The sequence below is a fragment of the Triturus cristatus genome, chromosome 7 (genome assembly GCF_964204655.1).
Source record: "Triturus cristatus chromosome 7, aTriCri1.1, whole genome shotgun sequence".
Taxonomy (NCBI): domain Eukaryota; kingdom Metazoa; phylum Chordata; class Amphibia; order Caudata; family Salamandridae; genus Triturus; species Triturus cristatus.
In genome coordinates, this window is record NC_140590.1 from 1869801434 (window position 1) to 1869823249 (window position 21816).

Below are 21816 nucleotides of genomic sequence, written 5' to 3' on the forward strand. Positions count from 1 at the left end.
AAAGGAGGTTGAGCTTCCTTCTGGGCAAGATGTTGCTCTTCAATCATTGGCTTCCCAATATCCAGCAAGAGGAAGGAAGGGTACTCTCATCCTCAGCAAGCTCCCTTCTGATGAGTTGGACAGGATTCGACCCCAGCTGAGTCTGAGAACCTCCCCGTGAGACAAGGGTGGGGAAAGGTTCCTGAGAGCCTTAGAATTTGAAAAGTGACAGTGATGGGGTTGAGCCAGTGATTGTTAGCATAGAGGGATGCTAAGAGGACACCGAGATGACCCTTACTATTCAACATGTTCAGAGGGATATGGTTCCACTACCACCGGCTTCCATATTTGTAAGACCCCCATTGAGACCTGCATCGACCACTACCACAGTTGTACACACTACAGAGAGGCAAATGACGCAGCCAACTAATTCCATTTCTTCAGGCATTGGCAGTGGTGCAATAAAAATATTCTCCTCACCAGTTTGGAACTTCTTTATTATTAGCAAGCAGGAGGATAACATTGCAATATGCTCCATTTGTTACGCAAGTGTACTTCAAGGTCAGCCAGGTTCACACTACGCTACTGGAGGCCAAGCATTCTATCTGAGTAAACATCACACAATTTGATGGGAGAAGCACCTTAAAAAGATAGCTGGTGGTGGTGGTGGTGATAGTGATGAAAGAGGGGAAGCAGCTCAGAGCACAGTGATAGAAGAAGAAGGTGGTCGTGAGAAAGAAAAGGATGACAGCATTACACAAAGCAGCCGTGTCCCATGTTGTGTGCCAGTATCAGCAACCTCTAAAAGGCACAAGACTTAGATTAAGACACCTCCACCACATACAGTGATTCCTTAATTGCATACATTGAGTCTACCATCACCTGGTTCTCTCTGGAAGTCAACTGTGTAAGTGGCACCATACAAGAAAAAAATCCAAACTACTATTACAGGAATGTTTAGGCAGGAGGGGTCCTATGAAAATCACCACCCAATGCCACATTTGTACAATGGGAAAATGGCTAAAATGTTAGCGCTGGACCTCTTCCCTTTTTTGTTTGTGGAATGAATGGGATCTTTAAAATTTGAGGCGTCCATCTGCCCGAAATGGAAGGTTCCCAGCCAATCCTATTTTGCCAGTGTGGCATTCCATCATGATGTCCTGCAAGTGGTTGCTCAAGCTGTGCAACGGAATGCTGTGCAAACTATCTACCAGTTGACAGACCTGGATGTGTTGCCATGGACGATGCAGTAATATAGCCAATTGCATGGCAGATGGTGAATATTTCAGGGTCCTGTGTTGGAGCATTCTATCATCCTGAATGTGCAGGACTTTTTTTCAAAAAAAGACATAGGGCCTTATTATGAGTTTGGCGGTCCGATGGACCGCTAAACCCATGGTGGGGGTGTGGCTACCGCCACACCGGTAGTCTGACCCCCCTATTACAAGTAGGGTCAGACAGCCATGGGACCGCTACTGCCAGAATCCGTGATCCCCGGCACTCTAGCAGCAATCTTAGGCCCCTAATATGCTGGCGGTGATGCTGCTGCCTGCCATGAAAAGTATGGTGGTGGGGAAACAAAGGGGGCCCTTCAAGGCCCCCTGGTGCCTCTGTGCTAGAGGATGCATAGACTTGAAGGCACTGCCTTTGACGCTCCCACTGTTGTGCCTTTTACATAGACGTTGTAGTGGGACTGCCAACGAGCCACCAGCCAGATACACAAAAAGTTATAATCTGGAAGGCGGTTTCTTATGGCTTTGGTGGTCTCGGAGTGGGGCAGCGGCATGTCGACCTCGCTTCAAGACCACCAAAGTCTTAAAAAGGTCTATAAACAGCAACATACTGGTCCTCTGCCAAAGAATCTGCATTCATTTCAGTCATTCTTTGAAAGCCGGGAAGAAGATGAGGATCATTCAGGATGCCAGTGGAGTACCAGTTAATGTCTCATACAGGAGATGCCAACACAATGGAATACAACCAGCTACATGCCGCACCATCTGTTTGAGCTGTACAGACCGATCATCGACTATATCCTTCAAATAGGAGGAGTTGAAACTGAGAAAAGCATGGTCATGGAGATGGACGAATGGGGGCTAGTCAAATACCTGACACAAATGCTACTTCCGTGGAAAGTCAGCAAGGAGGACGGTATGATGACCCAAGCGATCTCATTGTTGCATCTGAAAAAGGTGACGCAAAGGCTCGCCGGTGTGAATGAAGAAGCATATGAGTTGGTTCAGAGTTATCCTTTCACTTTGCTGTTAATACAAATCTGCAAAGAGAGATTGTGTCCTCCAAGGAGAACATATGTACCACAATACTTGCTCCATGACACAAACAAACTCTGGAGACCTTCATTCTTTTTAAAAAAATAGTATGTTTCACAATACAAGACGTGGAATTTTGACCAAGTGATAGAATTGGAAGAAGAATGGCTAGAAGTTAGAGTCTTGGGCAGATATTCTGGCATGCAGGTTTCAACCTCCAGAAAAGGTAGTGCTGTTGCCTCACAGCCATCACCAGCGAGACTAGCAACAGAAGACTATGACCCAACACCTGCAATGGCTTGGATTCAATTGCCAGGGCTTACGTCAAGTGCAGAGACGAAGGCAGCAGAGATGGAACAAGTGGCAGCATCAATGACCATTACCCGAACAAGGACACGGATTATGGAGGTCTGATATCAGGTGTGGCGTGGCACTGGAGCCGAGTGATTCTAGAACTCACCCTGGATACAGGAGGGATCAGTTCTAATATAAGATACACACTGTGGTATAGGAACCGTACAGTGTTGTTCTTTAAAAACCTTTGATCATTGAACAATATATTACGGCATAGGAGCCGAGTAAATGTAATCTTAACCTGGATACAGGAGGGATCAGTTCTAATATAAGACACACACCGTGGAACAGGAACCCTACAGTGTTGTTTTAAATACCATCAATCATCGAACAATATACCTAGATACTATGCCTTGAGGGAGTCCACAGAAGTTGAACAAAACACGTTGGCTGTTCGGCTGTTTTAACTAAAACCATGAAATAAAGAATAAATACATTTTGTAATACAAGAACTGGATGGATTTTGTTACTTTGGACTTTGGAATTGGTGGTGCAATCCACATGTGCAAACCATTCGGTGGGTGGTCTAAGACTATCCGAATGACCCAAAAGAGGTCTACCTGGATCAAAACCCATTGATGTATTGGTATGGTAGGATGCAACAAAGCCAGAGCTCAGCAGGCTTGCAATAACGTGTCTGGCTCATCTAGTAGCCAGTGTGTCTTCTGAATGTGTGTTCAGTGCAGCTGGCATAGTTGTCACAGTCAGAAGGACCAGTATCTCATCTCAAAACATGGAGAGATTGATCATGATTAAAATGAACAAACACTTCATACTACAAGATCACACTGTCCCTGAAACAACAGAGGAGGAGGATAAGGGTGACTGGTCAGACTCAAGTGTGGTAGCTGATGAACTTCTGGGCAAACGCCCTGAGTTTGAGGACAAAGTCTACTTCCCTGACTAAGCAGGCCATATCAGAACCTTCATATATCATTACTGTTGAACTGCTTTGAAAAAAAGGGGGGATCTAGAAGAACATTTATACTTTCGGTGTCTGACTAATGCAATCCCATTTATTCACATGTATGGAACGGACCAGTGTGCACAGAAGAAGTCTCCCCCATTTGTTTGAAGGGTATGAAGAAGACAATGCCTCCCATCCCTATCCTTCTTCTTTTTTATTCCCAAAATGGGTTGCCTGCGAGTAAAGAACATTATACAAGACTGCTATTCATTGTCACTTTCATGGGAAAAGAGAAGAAACAATGGACACATGTGAAGTGTGAGTGCAGCACACTTGGAACAGCTAACTATGCACCAATGATTGGTTGATGATTCATGAGGTGGCTGGGACAGTATTGTAACTAATTTGTAAACTTGATGTGTACTGGTTTGGGACCAAGGAAGAATTCTCCCTGAATGGTCGCCTTGCTTTCACATTTGACCATAATTATTTAAATGGTCCAGTCCCGTCCTTTCTGATACTTCTGTTTTTTTCTAGCTTTTTCAGAGACTAGTCAGCTTAGTTAGCAAAACTACAGAAAATGCAAAAATTAGTTTGCTTTTCTTGTTCATCAACCCCACTGGTCTATCTCATTCGGGACTCAGATTTGAAATGAGCACAGGACTTCCTCAACAAACAGCCAGAAGAAGGAAGTCATGACAATGCCTCAATGGGAAACAAACAACATAGCCCAAAGGCCTACTCCTTTGGAAAATTAGTGTCCAGGCTCAAATGCCAAACTCTAATTAAGTGTCTGTGATGGTCTGGAAGGGACATGATGGACACAGACATTAGACAGTTGTGAGATTGATCAGCCAGGTATATGCAGCTACTTGTCTGGGATTGGTGGTTAAAGATTGTTCTCCCTTCAGAGTTAATCACACTTGATTGCATCAGCCTATACTTACGGGATCCACATTCACTATGAAGCTTACCTTCTTCCTGGCTCTACAGAATTCATATTTAATTTTTGCTTTCCACAGGTTTTCTGTTCTTCTATACAAAAGCTAAATAACAACACTCCTGCTTACCGGACCGGTTAACGTCTACACTCAAGAAGGACATTCGAAGAAGAGGAATGCAGGTGAACCGTCCATTTTGTTATTTATAAGACAGTATCATTTATCTTTTCTTAACAATAACAACTTGTAGAACTGCGTGGGTCATTCACATTTTGTATTTTGCAATCCTAGGAAATATAACATTTAGATAACTCAAGAATCTGGGGATGAAGCAATTGTTGCAATGTATTTGGTAACTGAACCGTCCCAGTCCTTCCAAAACAGATGTGAAATGTGCTGCTCATCCACTTGATGAACACAGTGGGCCTAATTTATGATGCCCTGCATCACATTTACGCAGCCATTGCGTCACTTTTTGTGATGCTGTAGTGGCGTAAATATTGTGCCATGTGGCGCCATATTTACGAAGTGACGCATCTAGGCAGATGCGTCACTTCATAAGCCTCTGCACTACATTATACCTGCATACCTGCATCAGGTATAATGTATGCAGGGTGGGCGTTCCCCGCGTGGCTCAAGAAAGGGTGATAATAGTGGCGCAGTGAAATCTATTTCACTGCGCCACTTCTAGAATGCCAATGCGTCAAAACCCTACGCCTGCCTCATGAGTGACTCAAGCTTGCCCCATGTAAAAGGACACATTGCTGGAGTTGCATCTGTTTTCATAGACACCCCAGCAATGCACAGCTTTTGTGCCTACAGATACATCAGTAATAATGACGTATCTGTTACTCCTTGCGACATGATGCACATACTGTAAATTTGGCGCATCCTTGGTGTTACAAGAAGGGTGCACTGAGAAATGTTGCATCGCTTTGACGCAGCGATGCAATACTTCTCATAAATAAGGCCCTGTGCTTGTCTTTGTCTCATCTTTCCTTAACTCTCCCTTCCCATCAATTCATGAAAACCCTAACTCTCTTCCCCTAAGTTGTGTGATCTATATATTGAGGTATGACTTGATAATTTACACCATAAATGGCTCTCACACTTGGTGAGGTAGAAGTGGTGAACCAGGCGCCAATTGACAGTCACAGGATCTTCTGAACAATAGCCCATACCAGACTGACAACCCATTTTACTCTTGCGGTGTAACTGTAAAAACAGCCAGTATCTTTGCGGGTAGTAACTAACTAGTAGTAACAGTAACTCATTTAGGAGTTACTTACTATTCATAAAGTTAAGATACAGATGGAAAAGTTAATAGGCACAAACATACACTGCAAGAGAAAAGTAACACCAAAACGTGTAACTTACTTTTTTTTTATAAATCAAATAGTTACTAGCTCCCCAGGTTGCTTAGAAGGACTACTACTAATGGTTGTTTGCATGATTTTTTCATCCTGGTGGTCTCAGTTTTGAACTACCCACCTACTCTGTGCTTTCTTTCAGTCTAGTTGCCTGTGATGGATAATCCTCCCGAATAAACCTAGAGTCAGAGTTCACCTCACAAGCATCATTTAGAATAGGTTGGAGTGGGACTTCCCTTTGTGACTGTCTTCTATGTTAGCATTAGCCCACTACAACCACCAACATTAAGAAAGTTCTTTAGGAAACCCTGCAATAAAGTTTGAGAAGATTGAGAGAGGTGTCAGTCATCAGTTGATCTATTTAGGTAGGAACGAAGAAGTGAACTAGTTAAGAACTTCAGTTAAGAACTTCAGTTAAGCAAAGCCTAGCTAGAAAAGTCTATGTACAGTATAAAATGTGACAATTTCAGGCGACAGCTTCTTGTCTTGTTCTGATGGATTAATGACAATGCTACGCTTACTAGCTATGCAAAGACAAAAGAGTGACAGAGAGTGATATACTCCTTTCCCCAAGCAAAAATGGCCAAAAGCCCTGAGTCCTATCCTTTCTCTAACTTCCTTTCCTACTCTGTGCACTCACAATAATAGTCCTTCCCACCAAACAAGCTCAATAAGAAAGGTCCTTGAGGTTGTCCATTTCAGAGTTTATGCAGGCCACCTCCTGGACCAGGTTCTGCTGCCCATGAAGGAGTGGCACCAGCCCATGTAGGAAACGGCAAAGGAGGCAGTCTGTTGATGACAAGGTGGAGGGGGTGGTGATGTTCCACTGGGCAGCAGTAGATCCAAGCTGCAGGCAGCACCAGCGCTGGTGTGGCCGGGCTGCAGGTGGGCCAGGCCAGGGGCCCAAGTAACTGGAGGCCTATGCCTGCTCCTTCTCCATCTGCAAGGCCACTAGTCAGCAGTATTTACCCACCACGGCCTTCAGCCTCGGGCACTATAGCCAGATGGCTATCTCCTGCTGGATGGGTGACCTCAAGGAGCAGGAGTAGCTATATATATAAAAAAAAAGAAAAACACAAATTATAATGATCAGTGCAAACACTTGCTTATACTATATTGGCACAGCGGCAGAACATTGCTGCTCCCATAGGGCTGCTGCAATGTTTGATGTGATTAGTCACAAGGGCAAGTTTTCCCTGCACATGCATCACCTAATGCAGTACCACTTTTGCTGGTATTAGGACTGTGTGCACTATACCACTGCTATTACAACAAACAATTGATGGACGGAATGCTGACACGGACATGTACTTTTAATGTTTATATGCCCCGGTAGTGAAAAACTCTCAAAGTGGTTTTTCGCTGCTGCAAGGCCTATCTCTCCCATAGGATAACATTGGGATTACCTTATTACAATCTGGAAGAGATAAACTTGTCAAACTTACTATCTCCGGAATCACACTTCAAAATCACAACCTATGGTGAAGTTTGATTTAAATTGCAATTCTCAAAAAGCCACTTTTAAAAAGTTGGCATTGCCTTACTTTAACTAATTGGTGCCTGTAGCCTATCTCAGATCACATGTCTGGTATGGGTGACAGCTAGGCGTATTCCTCTAGACAGTCACACACAATGGGAGGAGTCTTACCAGCCAGGGCATAGCAGATCTTGATGGCAAGGATGATCCATCTCGATAGTGTGCGCTTGTGCACTGCTCTTCCTTTGGAATGACCAGCATAGCCAATGAAGAGTTGATCATCCAGACAAAAGTCTTTAGTCCTGTCCAGATAAAATCTCACAGCCCTCTTTGGATCCAGGCGATGGAGTCTTTCCTCCTCCTTGGAGGGATGTGGAGGAGGATAAAAAACAGGGAGAGTAATAGACTGCCCCAAATGAAACGGAATAACAACTTTTGGCAGGAAAGCAGCCCTGGTCCTGAGTACCATCCTTTCAGCATGTAATGTAAGAAAAGGGGGTTTAGAACTAAGAGCTTGAAGCTCACTCACCCTCCTTGCCGTGGTTATGGCTACAAGAAAGACCACCTTAAAGGACAACAGCCTCAAAGGACAGCTATGTAGAGGCTCAAATGGGGACCCCATCAGAAAGGTTAAAACAAGATTAAGGTCCCACTGTGGCATTACAAATGGAGTGGGAGGAAACATGTTTGTAAGGCCCTTGATAAACCTCAGAACAACCGGAGATTTAAATAGTGACGGTTGATCAGGAAGGCATAGAAAATCTGATAAGGCAGATAAATAGCCCTTAACCGTGGCTACAGCACAACCCTGCTGAGCCAAGGAAAGAGCAAACTGGAGCACATTAGAAAGATGGGCTTTTAAAGGGTCAATGGACCTCTCTCCACACCATTTTACAAATTTAGACCACCTGAAGGAGTTAATGGACTTGGTGGAGTGTCGCCTGGCTGATAAAATAACATCCACCACATCAGGCGGGAGAGAGAATGAACTCAGGTTGCCCCGTTCAATCTCCAGGCATGAAGGTGTAAGCTCTGGAGGTGGGGGTGTAGAACCTGCCCCTCCGACTGCGAGAGGAGGTCTGCCCTCAGAGGGAGACGGAGCGGAGGGCACGAGGAGAGGTGGAGAATATCTGCATCGGAAACAGGAGACTGCAGAATGACGGGCAGTGCGCGTTCTCGAAAGTGCCAAACCGGTCCACCCGAGGTGTCCCCCACGTCCGAAAGACGTGACGAGCCACCTCCGGATGGAGCCTCCACTCGTGATCGGTGGAGAACTGCCGACTGAGAGTGTTCGCACGTACGTTCAACACACCGGCCAGATGATTTGCCATCAGACAAATCTGATGGTCCTGAGCCCAGGACCATAGACGCAGGGCCTCTCTGCATAGACAGTCCTTACTAGACAATTACTAGAGGACATGAAAATTCTACAGCTTACGCAGAGGATCGATAAGCCCACACATACAGCAGGACACACATTAGACCTAATCTTTTCTAATATAGACTCCATTGTAATCAACACTATAAAACCACTGATCTGGACAGACCATTCCTTAATCGAGTTTTTGGTCAAAGTATTTTCCAAAAATTCAAAATCTCGAACCTGGACCTCATCTAAAACCAAGAGTTGGAAAAGATTTTCAATCGAAAAATTTCAGCAAGATTTTTCACACCCAAATACGACTATCATTGATCCAAATGACGAAATAGAGTTACTGCAGTCTCACATCAGTAAGGCCCTTGATCACTGCTCTGTCACCCAACACAAAAAAAGATCCACTAGATCTGAGAAATGGTATGGACAAGAACTAAAAGCAATGAAAAGAAAATGCACACTATACGAACATAGATGGAGACTTAACAAAACCGAAGACGCCAGAGCCATCTACAAAAAAGAACACACACTCTACAATAAAGCTATTAGGAAGGCAAAGAAGGACTACTTCTCGCACAGAATCACAGAAAACAAAAACTCCTCGAAAGAACTCTTTAAAATTGTCAAAGAACTATGCAGTCCCATGGGTCTCTCATCCAACCTCCCTCCCTCTCAAGAAAATTGTAATAAAATCAATGATTACTTTTGCAATAAAATAGATACAATCTATGCCTCCTTTTTAAACACCAAGTCTACATACACTGAACCTCAGGGACTACCCTCCCTGCAGGCGATTTGCCTCAATTTTGGCCCCTTCTCAGAAGAAGAAGTGAGTCAAGTCATGTTAGAGGTAAAATCAGGCTCCCCATCAGACCCCTGTCCTCATTTCATTTTCTCACAACTGACCCCGATAATATGTCCGGTAGTTACAAAAGCTTTGAACTCCTCCTTAAATATTGCCGAATTCCCCAAAATCTGGAAGAACGCCATAGTGACCCCTCTATTAAAAAAAGTGGGCACTGATGTAAACAATCCTGCTAACTACCGACCTATTTCCCAACTCCCCTACCTATCTAAAGTACTTGAAAAACTGGTCAACAGACAGTTGTCCCACTTCTTAGAAACCAATGATTTATTGGATATATCCCAAACAGGGTTTCGAACAAACAATAGTACGGAGACAACCCTCCTAGCTGTAACAGACAACATCAGAACCATGGTAGATCAGGGGAAAACAGTGGCCCTGATACTTTTGGACCTCTCGGCGGCTTTCGACACTGTACCCCACAATCATCTACTAGAAATCCTAGCAGCAAAGGGAATTCGGGAAAAAGCTTTAAGTTGGCTACAGTCCTTCATCCAAGATAGGACGCAATCAGTACAGATAGGTGATTTTCAATCCCCTCCTCGGAACATCAAGTATGGGGTCCCACAAGGGGCCTCGTTAAGCCCGACCATGTTTAACATATTTGTGTCCTCACTGGCCAAAATAGGGCGAAAATGGGGTGTCGAGATCTGCTCTTATGCAGACGACACCCAACTGATGATCTCCTTGGATGAGGAGGATGACCCCAAAGGCAGACTACTCAACTGCCTTACTGATTTAGCAACCTGGATGCATAGTCATTGTCTGAAACTCAACGCAGACAAATCTGAAATAATGCTATTTGGCAGACATTCCCAGCTATGGGACAACAGCTGGTGGCCTACAACATTAGGCACCCCCCGAGACCCGACTCCAACTGCCAAGAATCTAGGGGTGTCTTTGGACACAGCCTTAAGCATGAAAACCCACGTATCCACAACATGTGGTAAAGGCTTTGCCATGTTAAAAATGCTGAGGAGAGTCTTTCCATGGATACCATTGGACTGCAGAAAGATTCTGGCACAATCCCTACTAATGAGTAGGTTAGACTACGGAAACTCTCTGTTTGTAGGAATGATTGACTATCTCTTCACCAAATTACAAACTGTACAAAATGCCGCAGCTAAGGCGATATGTAATAAAAGAAAATTTGACTCAGCCAAGAGCTGCATGAGGGACCTGCATTGGCTGCCGATTCGACAAAGAGCTCTATTTAAGCTACTTTGTACAACACATAAAACACTACACAATACAGGCCCGTGCATCCTAAAAAACAAAGTCACACTCTACTTCCCATCCAGAAATCTACGCTCTCAATCCACTGCTAGAGCCAGAACCACACGCGTCAAAACCGCAAAGATGGGAGGGCGAGCCTTCTCTCACCTGGCGGCTAACAGATGGAACGATTTACCTGTGCATCTCAGACTCATAACTAACTACCTATCATTCAGGAAACAGCTAAAAACGTTCCGCTTCCCCAAACCCGACGAATAAACGTAATCATTTGGCATTTCCCCGCATTACCTACGCAATTCTGTCTGCAACTATAGCGCCGTGATATCCCATTGGGATGATTGATTGCGCTTTATAAGCACCCCATAACATTAACATTAACAAAGAGACCCCACTCCCCCCTGTTTGTTGACATACCACATTGCGGTAGTGTTGTCTGTCAGGACTTGAATCGACTGACCACGAAGGGAAGGGAGGAACGCCTTGAGCGCCAAACGAATCGCCCGCAATTCCAGAAGGTTGATGTGAAGCAACCTTTCCTCTGGAGACCAAAGACCCTTGATCTCCAGATCCCCCAGATGAGCATCCCACCCTAAGGTGGAGGCATCCGTTATCACCGTGGCCACCGATGGAGTCAGATGGAAGGGCTTTCCTTGAGACAGATCGCCCTCCACGCTCCACCAAGATAGATCCGCTGCAGCTTCCCTGGAGACCTTGATCGACTCCCTGAGATCCCCGTTGTGCTGATACCACTGCTTGCGGAGGCACCACTGGAGCGCCCTCATGTGCCAGCGTGCATGGTTGACCAACAGAATGCAGGAAGCGAACAGACCGAGCAGGCGAAGGACCTTCAGAACTGGAACAACCGCTCCATTGTGGAATAAAGGGACCATCTCCTGAATGTCGAGAATTCTTTGTGGAGGAGGAAATGCTCGATACACAGTAGTGTCCAGTACCGCCCCTATGAACAGGTTGCGTTGAGAGGGCACCAGGTGAGATTTGGGCACATTGATCGAAAAACCCAAGTCGAATAACAGCTGAGATGTTACCTGCAGATGACGCTGCACCATCTCTGGGGACTCTGCCTTCAGAAGCCAGTCGTACAGGTAGGGGAAAACTGGAATCCTCGACCTCCTGAGAGGAGCAGTCACCACTGCCATCACCTTTGTGAAGACTCGAGGTGCGGTAGTAAGACCAAACGGGAGGACCGCAAACTGGTAGTGTTGCGACCCAACTGTAAAACGGAGATACTTCCTGTGCGACTTCAGGATTGGGACATGAAAGTATGCGTCCTGCAAGTCGAGCGACATCATCCAGTCTCCTTGCTGCAACGCTTGAAGAACCTGCGCAAGGGTCAGCATCTTGAATCTCTCCTGTTTCAGGTAAAAGTTCAAGATTCTGAGGTCCAGTATCGGACGCAATCTGCCGTCCTTTTTGGGAATCAGGAAATACCGGGAGTAGCATCCCTGACCCCTTTCCTGCTCTGAAACCACCTCTATTGCACCCTTTTGAAGCAAAGCTAGAACCTCTTTCTGCAGGAGAAGCAGATGGTCCTCTGAGCAGTAACCTTGGCAAGGAGGGTAAGGGGGAGGAAACTCCCGAAAGGGAAGGGCGTACCCAGTCTCTACGAGGTTCAAAACCCAAAGGTCTGTCGTAACACATTTCCAACCCCGCAGAAAGTAGGACACCCGACCCCCCACAGGTCTTACATGATCCGGGATGGGGGATCTAGGGCTGCTTCCCTGAAGCCTCATTGGAAGCAGAGGAGGAGGAAGAAGAAGAGGGGTTGCGTCCAGAACCTCTCCGACCCCTATGTCTCCCTCTATAGGATCTATAGAGGGGATTCTGCTGTTGCTGCTGCTGCTGTTGCTGCTGAGGCTGTTGGAAGGAGCAAAAGGATGATCTTCCGAAACCTCTAAACTTTTTAAAACCAGATCCTTCAGCAGGAGCTTGCAGACCCAAAGACTTAGACGTTAACCTGCTGTCTTTAAATCTTTGTAGGGCAGAGTCTGCCTTTTCTCCAAATAACTTCTGCCCATCAAACGGCAAATCCACTAAAGTGGCCTGAACATCCGCGGAGAATCCCGACAACGGAGCCATGCCTGCCTTCTTGTGGCTATGGATGAGCCCATCATCCTCGCCACCGAATCTGCCGTATCCAGCCCTGATTGGATTACCTGTCTGGCAGCGGCCTGAGTGTCTGCAACTACCTCCAAGAAGGACGTCTTATCGCCCTCAGGCAGCTTAGGGGCTAAATACTTCATTGAGTCCATTAAGGCATGCACATAACGACCCAGCAAGCACGTGGCATTGGAAGACTTTAGTGCCATACTTCCTGAAGAGAAAGTCTTTTTAGCCGCCTGGTCCACCTTTTTGGACACCCTATCTGCGGGAGACTTAGGGAAAGCCCCCGAAGCGTGCTTTGAGCAGGATGCCTGCACAACTAGGCTCTCTGGAGACGGGTGTGTAGATAGAAAATCCGGATCCCCAGGCGCCACCCTGTATCTTCTCGCCACCTGCCTGGAAACCGCCAGAGAAGAAAGTGGTTTTTGCCATACCTCCAAAACAGGCTCCAAGATGGCCTCATTAAAAGGCAGTAAAGGCTCTAAAGTGGAAGTAGGAGAGTGCAGCACCTCCGTCAGCAAGTTCGACTTATACTCTGCTGAGGGTAACTGTAAATCTAACAGTTCTGCGGCCTTTTTAATAACTGCATGGCAGGGTGCCAGTTCTTGTGGTGGAGAGGATCTTGATGAGGTGTGCTCCCACTCCGGGGTCGTATCCAGACCATTAGCCTCTTGTATCCCCTCAAATTCATCAGAGGATGTGTCAACCTCACCTTCCTCTACCGCTGCTCTATACCTTCCTTCTTCCAATACCCTTTGGGCCTCCCTTCTTGATCGAATCCGGGGAGCCGTCGTCGTCGATGTCGTAAGTGGCGTCGGTGGAGCCAGAGGTATAGGAGTCGGCGGCGCCATAGACGGAGTCGGCAGCGCCGGACGCGGCACCGATGGAGTCGGCAACGGTGTCGAGGAAGGCTCTGAAGCAGGACGATCCAGCCGAAGCCGTGAAGGATCCCCAGACGGCGCCGGAAACTGCCACGAAGGCGCCATCGGCAGAAAGGGCATAAAGGGGGCCTGAGCGTAATGCTGCGGCACCCCTAACGTATACGCCATGGGACCCACGGGACCAGTTGGTGCTCCGGATGGGAAGGCCGCCCTATTAAAAATACCATACATGGCATTTAAGAATTGTGTAGAATCAGTACGTGGAGCAGGAAACTGAGGATAAGGTACTGAACCTGTATCCCTCTGCGGAGTACTTGGCAGCTACGCCGTAGTGTCCTCTACTGGAGCCATAGAATCTTCAGGCACCGGAGTAGGCTCTTCCCTTTGTTCCTGTTCACCATCCGAACAGGCGACTCCACTGGAACCGGAGACGACGCCGGTGACGGCACCGGGGACTGCGCCGGGGACTGCGCCGGTGAACGCGCTGGAGCCCGCTTCGGCGAAGGAGATCCTCCCGGAGACTTAGAAGGAGAAGGAGAAGGTGACAAGTCCTTACTTCGACGTCGTCGGGGCGAAGTCGACTTCGACTTCCTGCTCTTCGAAGACCGGCGTCGTTAAGAATGTTTTCTTTTCTTGTGATGTTTCCTTGACTTCGACGACCTCGAGGTCGACGACTCCGGCCTCGACTTCTCCTTCTTTCTCCCTCTCTTCTCCTTACCGATCTTTGCCATAAACAGCTTTGCCTTCCTTTCCTTCAATGCCTTCGGATTCATCCTCCTACAGTATGCACAATCTTCAACATCGTGGTGCGACGAAAGGCACCACAAGCAGTCCTCATGTGGGTCCGTCATCGACATATGGCCGCCACATTCCCTACAGGGCTTAAAGCCCAACTTCCTCGTCGAAGACATTACAGATTTTACAACAGTAACACCTTACAACTACAAAGTAGCAGGAGAGTACTGGAAAAACCGTTGCGCGTCGACGGCGCGGAAAAAAGGGAACTGACGTCATCACGCCGACGTGGGCCTCTTATGGCTCCGGTGACGTCATACGGAGTCGCGAGCGGAGCCGATGCATTATGACGTCGCCCACGTCGATGTGGAGTGCTGAGGAAAAAAGTTCCGTGGGATGCTGGCACAGGTGAGGAATCCACTGGCAGATGTATCCATCAGAAATTCCGTTCAGTAGTTCGGTCTGTGCCTGTGTCTAAAGTTTCCTATGGAAATTAACATGGAGAAAATGTGTTTTGGGACCCACCATTTTTCTTGGCCCCCGCTTGACAGATCGCTTTAAAACTTTCAACACAGCAGCTGTAGCTAGTGGCAAATACGTTTTGGGAATTTTGCGAAGATTCATAAACCACGGCAAAGTTATTGGCAAATGGAAAAGGGTTCTTTCTAAGGAAACTACATCCTAACTATAACAACCTACTGGTGACTGCCCATAGGTAAGAAATATATAAAGTTTATATAGATAGTTATAGTTACTATATAGTTTCCATAGGAAAGGCATTTTTTGTTTTGCTAATAACTTTACGTCATTTGACAAATCTTCACATAATTTTAAAAACTAGTATGACAGTCAGTTCATGATTTGAGAGTTTCGGGGTGATTCATCAAGTGTGGGTAGAGAAAAAACAGGGCCCCAAAACATATTTTCCCCATTTAATTTTCCAAAGAGATTTTAAACAAAACTATTGCCCAAACCGCTGGACGGAATTACACCATATTCTTGCAGAAAAGTAGCTTTTTGTCCAGAAAATTACCTTTTTGTGAATTGGTGAAAATCTGTTCAGTAATTTTTGAGAAATTAATAAAAATCCAAATTTGTATTTATAGGGACGTCAAGGCTTTGCAAACTCTCCCTACCTCAATCTCAGATCTGATTGGCTGCTAACACTTCAACCAGAAAGTGTTAGCAGCCATCTTGGGACTCAGCTTTCAGGCAAGTCCCCCAAAAAATTGTTCAAAAAGAAAAGAGAGCAGTGTTATAATACCCTGAACCCTTAGCTCTGGTGAAAAGGGCCAAAAATCACTTTAAAAAAAATATTTGCTAAAAGATGAAATGGAGTCGCAAATCCACAGCAAAAATTAAAAATCAAGTGGGGGCTCCTGCGCTTGTTTTAAATACAGCCCCTGGGTGGGCCAGGTTCTCAGGGCCCTTTTTTTTTTTTAAAAAAGAGGGGGGCACATGAGGCCCCCTCATGAGGCCAATTGAGCCCCATGGACCACCACCTCCCCTGGGCTATAGAAAGATTATTGGGGTGCCAAGAGGACCCCTGAGCCCTGGGGACCAGCATCTACCCGTGCCTAAATACCACCCACAAGTAAGTCCCCCAGAGCGGGACTGCTTAGACCATATCGGAGTCCCCGCCCTCCTTTCTCAACCACTCTGCAAAGGGGCCTCCTGGTGCACGAATGGTTGGTGGTGAACCCTTCTTGGCTGCTGAGGGTTGTTGGGGCCAAGAGACGCTATTACTGCCAAGTAAGTCCCCCACAGCAGGATTGCTGAGACCACATAGGAGGCCCTGCTCCCTGTCTCATATACTCTGTAAGGGGGAGAGGATGTGGCCTAACAGCTAGGGTGGTTGGCCTCAAATCTGGGGAACCAGGTTCGAGTCTCAAAAATGACGCTCAACATCCTGTGATTCTAGGCAAATCACTTAATCTCCCTGTGCCTAACAAAAATGAATGTGTCCTTATGTAATGCAACTGGTGCTCATGTAAAGCGCTCTGATGCCTGACACCTTTAGGTCGATATAAAACTAGTGGTTGGGGGATGAAGTTCCCTTGGCTGCTGAGGGTTATTAGGGGCCAAAAACCTCAATTGCTGACAAGAGTAAGTCCCCACAGCAGGGCTGCTGAGACCTCATAAGTGGCCTCACCCCCTTTCTCAACCACTCTGCAAAGGGGCCTTCTGGCCCACTACTGGTTGGGGGATGAAGTCCCCTTGGCTACTGAGGATCATTGGAGTGCCAAGAACCCCTATGGTTTCCGCAAGTAAGTAACCCACAGTGGGATTGCTGAGGCCTAGTTGGAGGTCCCACCCCCTTTCTCAACCACTCTGCAAAGGGGCCTCCTGTTACACTTCTGGTTGGGGGATGAAGTTTCCTTGGATGCTGAGGTCGTTGGGGGCCAGGAACCCCTATTGTTGTCACAAATAAGTCTAGGGGTAGGCATGCTGGTAAACTCTGCTCCGCAGGCCACCGGTGCTGAACTTAACATTCCAAGGGGAGCGTAGAGTGGTAAAATTGAGCAAACTCTGCTCACACAGACACTCATACACCCACTGAGACACTCATGCACTCACTCACACACTTAGTATCAAAGGTCAGTGGTTACAGTTACATAATAAATTTAAAAAACATAGAAATCCACTGGAAAAAAACAAAGGTTACAGGAATGTTATAGTTAGGAAATAGAATAGGAAACACCTTAGAAATTCACTGAAAAAAACAAAGGTTACAGGGGTGTTAGAGTTAGGAAAAAGAATAAAAAACCTTAGCAATTCACTGAAAAAAACAAAGATTATACGGACGTTATAATTAGGCTCAGATTTCACTTGTACAAAACCAGTGAAATTTAGCAGTTAGAGTTACATGAGCTAATTATAACTTATGCCCCTGCCATGCACTGATTATGATCTCACTCATTACATTACTCATGACATTATTAGTGACATCACTAATGACATCACTGATGACATCTCAAATGACTAGGCCTGGGCGGTAAATTTCGTTCCGCTTGCGGAATTTGCGATATTTTGACATTTTTGCGTTCCGCGGAGAGCGCAAAAATGTCAAAACTTTCGCAACCTGCCGCGAAACGGAAGTATTTTTCTTGTTCGCGCTTTAAAAATGCATTCTCGCGCACGCAGTCGCGACTTACCGGGTCTCTGCGTTCGCCGACGAGTTTTCCTATCCGTTCGCACGCGCCACAAGGTGTTGGATTGTTGGTAGCTGGTCGCGCTATCCCGGGAGAGTTTGCGATCGCGAACATGTCATTGCGATCGCGAACAGGAAATAAGCATCGTGAGCAAGATGGCCGCGCCCATTAGCAACCGCATGGGCAAGTTGGAGATATATTTCCCCGCGAGCACGCAAAAACACATCGCGAATGGGCGGGAAAAGCAATCTGCGCATCTTCTCGAAAGTTTCGCATGCTCCTGGAGATTTTGCGCAATTTCGCGATAATTTGCGAAAGATAATTTCGCAAATTCTGCCCACCCTTACAAATGACATCACTGATGACATCATCTATATACCCACTCACATACCCACTCACACCCCATACAACCTCTCATATGCCCACTCACACACCCACACAACACTCACATACCCATTCACAGACCTATACAAGTACTTAGCCAACCACTTAATTGTCCAAAGAGCCATACACACACCAACTCACTCACTCATAGACCCTGATCATACAACCACTCACTTACATACACAGCCACACACTAGCCCATAGAGCTACTGACACACCTAGTTATTAACTATACAACCACTCATACACCAACTCACTCATCCACACAGCCTCTCAATAGAGCCACTCACTGACCCATTCAATCACTCACACACCCAGACAACCACTTACATACCCATTCACACATCCATATAACCACACACACACCTACCCGCTCTTCCATTCAGCCACTCACACACCAACTCACTTAACTAAACACTCTCTCAGCGATTCACCCATACAGTCACTGACATACCCACTCACCTACCCATACAGCCACTCACACAGCCACACACTCACCAACCCATACAGCCACTTACACACCCACTCACTCACCAATACAGCCACTCACACTCATTAAGTCACGCACACAGCTACTCAGGTACCCACTTATATACCCATACAGCCACTCACACACCTGTATAGACACTCAGACACCCACTCACACATGGATACCTACAGTCACAGAGTGGCTCACATAAACTATATCAGAAAAAAGAAATCACTCATTAGTAGTACACAAAGTATACTAATTTAACTTTTGCGGTACCTTAGTATATACATTTAACTCATAAACACTTTTAGAAAACACTCACAATCACTGGATGATGTCATCAGTGATATCAACAGTGATGTCATTTGAGATGTCATAAGCAGTGCATTGCAGGAATGTAAGCTATAGCTAGCTAAAATATAGAATACCACATTTAATTCAGTAGAGTAGTACAAGAGCAATCTGTCAAGATATGCCAAGATATGCATTTGAACATCTTAGCACTTTATCAACTGCACTTTATTATAAAATACTTTATTGTAGCCGGCATGTTTATTTATATGGGCACTGTGCCCTTTAACGACAAACTCTTGTTTGAACATCATATTCGAGTAGCGTCTGGGATGTTCATGCTTTGTATTTATATCAGAAATGCGGCATGTGAAGGAGAGCACTTGGCACATGCCAAGATATACATTTGAACAACTTAGCACTTTATGAATTGTACTTTAATATAAAATACTTCATTGAAGTCAGCATAGTTATTTATATAGGCACTCTGCACTTAAAAGTGAATCTTTCTTTTAGAACATCATATTGAAGTAGCGTTTGTGATGTGGAAGCTTTGTATCCATATCAGCAATGCAGTAATTAAAGGAAAGCACATGGCACTTTATTCTTCGCTGCTAAGACATATGGATGGCCAGATAGATATCAAGTAACTTGGGCATCTTGTAATGAGATGAGGGATTGCAAATATTTCTTGAAACATAGTTGATGATGCATTATGTGCAAAACAATCTATTTTGGAGTAATAAACATCACATTACAAGGATAGCAATAACAACTCCTTGATGGAAGTACCTGCTCCCATGTCGATAGAATTAATTAATAATGTAAAAAGAATAATTGATATAAAATGTGATAGAATAGGATTACATGTGCAGTTGGAGTGATAATATGAATGTTTTTTTGAAGCAATACACAAACTGAAATAAATGTACTCTATTCTACAGAAATTCAGGTGATAAATGTGAACGTTTCCTGTGAAAGGTTTGTAAATCAATAGGCACACAAATATAAATCAAAAGAGTATTCATCTTTTAAAGTTTTATACTTTACAGTGATTTAAAAATATTATTTTTAGTGATGTCTATACGAATGCAATAAAAACGCAAAGGAACATGTACACTTATCAATGACTTCACAAAGGTAATATGTGCAAAAATCGAGATCATAGACTTCCAAACTGGAAATAACATCTGCGATATAGCTGTTCTTAATGAAGGTGGTTGGAATATGGACAGTAGCCCGTTGAAAGGATGTGCACCACTCTATTGCCAGTTGAAGGCTATAGCCAAAACAAGTAGGCCTTTTGTTGTTTAGCACAATGCACTATGCACTTGGCTGAAAAAAAGAAAACAAACATACTTGGGAAGATCCACACTAGAGTGTGCCATTTTCCTTTTTACCCCGGTGGATGTGTGAGTGGTTCTATAGATGATATCATCAGTGATGTCATCAATGATGTCATTTGAGATGTCATCAGTGATGTCACTGACCATGTCAAAAGTAATGTAATATATGAGGTCATAAGCAGTGCATTGCCAGAGAGTAATTTTTAGTTAGTCCAGGTAACTATAACTGCTGAATTTCACTGGTTTTGTAGGAGTGAAATCTGAGCCTAACTATAACAGTCCTGTGACCTTTAGTTTTTTCAGTATCGTTTGATAAAACTTCACAAGATTTTCAAAATTAGTTTGCCACTAACTTCAGCTACTGTTTTGAAAGTTTTGGGGTTATTAATCAAGTGGGGGCATAAACCTGCTAAATATAACTACTGATTTGTACACATTTTGTCGAAAGTTAAAACTAAAAAAACATTTTTAGACTCACCCACAGAGAGACCTGAGAAGATCAATTGCTTCTATAGAGATACAAATAATAATGATGCAGGATTTACCAGCTCTAAAAACACTTGTAACCTTAGAAAAGGAATCAGAAGAAAGCATGGAAGAAAGGAGGCCATTCCAAACATCAGATAAATACTTCTGTAAAAATATAGGCCTTGCAACTTGGCTACACCCAAGCGGACAGCTCCACTCTCAGTCAGTCTCAGACTTAGCGCACACAGGCCCTTATCAAGGCGGCCCCCGCGCTGAACACTTGCCACCTTACCATTCTGATCCAACAAGAATGCTCATTCATGCCCTGAAGAAGTTCAATCCTTGAACGAAACGCGTTGGCTGGCAAACTATTTCTTGGAAAATAAAAAAGATTTACTATACATCAGGACTCATTGACTACTTGACCACCACTGTCGCAACAAACGAGCTGTGCACCACTCCACCAATCCCAGTCTCTCAGTTTTCTGCACAGCAGTTGTCACTCAACAACAGCGAGTGCTGGAGTTGGTCTATGCACGCTCACCACACATTTGACTACCAGGTGACAACAAGGGAACATCACAGGGAAGTGCGGTCACCGTGTCCGCCGTTGTCTGGAACCACTATTGAGCATTTCTTATATATATAATCACAGCCAGCACCACCAAATGCGAGTGATGCAGCCCAACTATCTACTTCCATGTCGGATTTGAGCTTGGTACCGGGCAGTGAGTCAGAAAATGAACAAGCCACCACAAGCTCATGATTGGGGTTTACAAACTTTTCACTGGCACAAGAGGTGGACTGTCTACGCCAGGATCGCAGGCAAACCCTAAGTCTGCGGGTACCAAATCGATGGCTAGGCAAAGAGCAAACATCAAACGCCGCGAGCGCAGAGAATGCCACAAAAACGGACAGCGGTGGAAAGCCAAATTTAAAAAAACCACAGAGGAAATGGAATCAAAAATGACTCTCCCATCCAGTGAATCTCTCTCAATCATCAATTTAACTGACATGCATCTCACCACCTCTGAAAATAAAATTCTGTCCCTAGGATTATCGTATTGTCCACCCAACAACTTCAGTTATGCACAGACCCGCATTGACCTGTACAAGTACACCCGCAAACTGAAACTGCGCAAGTTCTACCTACTGAACACAACTAAACAACGCGCAATCCAAGATGCAATTGCAG